The following is a 425-nucleotide window of genomic DNA, read 5'->3' on the forward strand; positions in this document are numbered from 1 at the left end:
TGTTTATCTTTTGGGGGGATATAGTTATGAAAAGTAATCTAATTTAAATAAGTAATGTAATTTTAATGAATAAAATGAATAAACCAAATTTACACATACCAGCATGGAGAGATGTTTTGACATCTTTTGTCAGAACTTTGGACTGATGTCAATTATGATACCTAATTAATCAAAGGAAAATTCTTAGAAATTTGAAAACTTGGGAAGGGAGAAGGATAGCATTAGGAGATATACCTAATGCAAATGACGGGTTAATGGGTGCAGCACACCAACATGGCACATGTATACATATGTAACAACCTGCACGTGGTGCACATGTACCCTAGAACATAAAGTATAATAAAAATAAATTTAAAAAAAGAAATTTGAAAACTTCAGATGAAGAACTTTCATAAAACTAACCACCTAAAGTTTTACATACCTTA

Source organism: Mandrillus leucophaeus, unplaced genomic scaffold (genome assembly GCF_000951045.1).
Source record: "Mandrillus leucophaeus isolate KB7577 unplaced genomic scaffold, Mleu.le_1.0 Scaffold491, whole genome shotgun sequence".
Lineage (NCBI taxonomy): Eukaryota > Metazoa > Chordata > Mammalia > Primates > Cercopithecidae > Mandrillus > Mandrillus leucophaeus.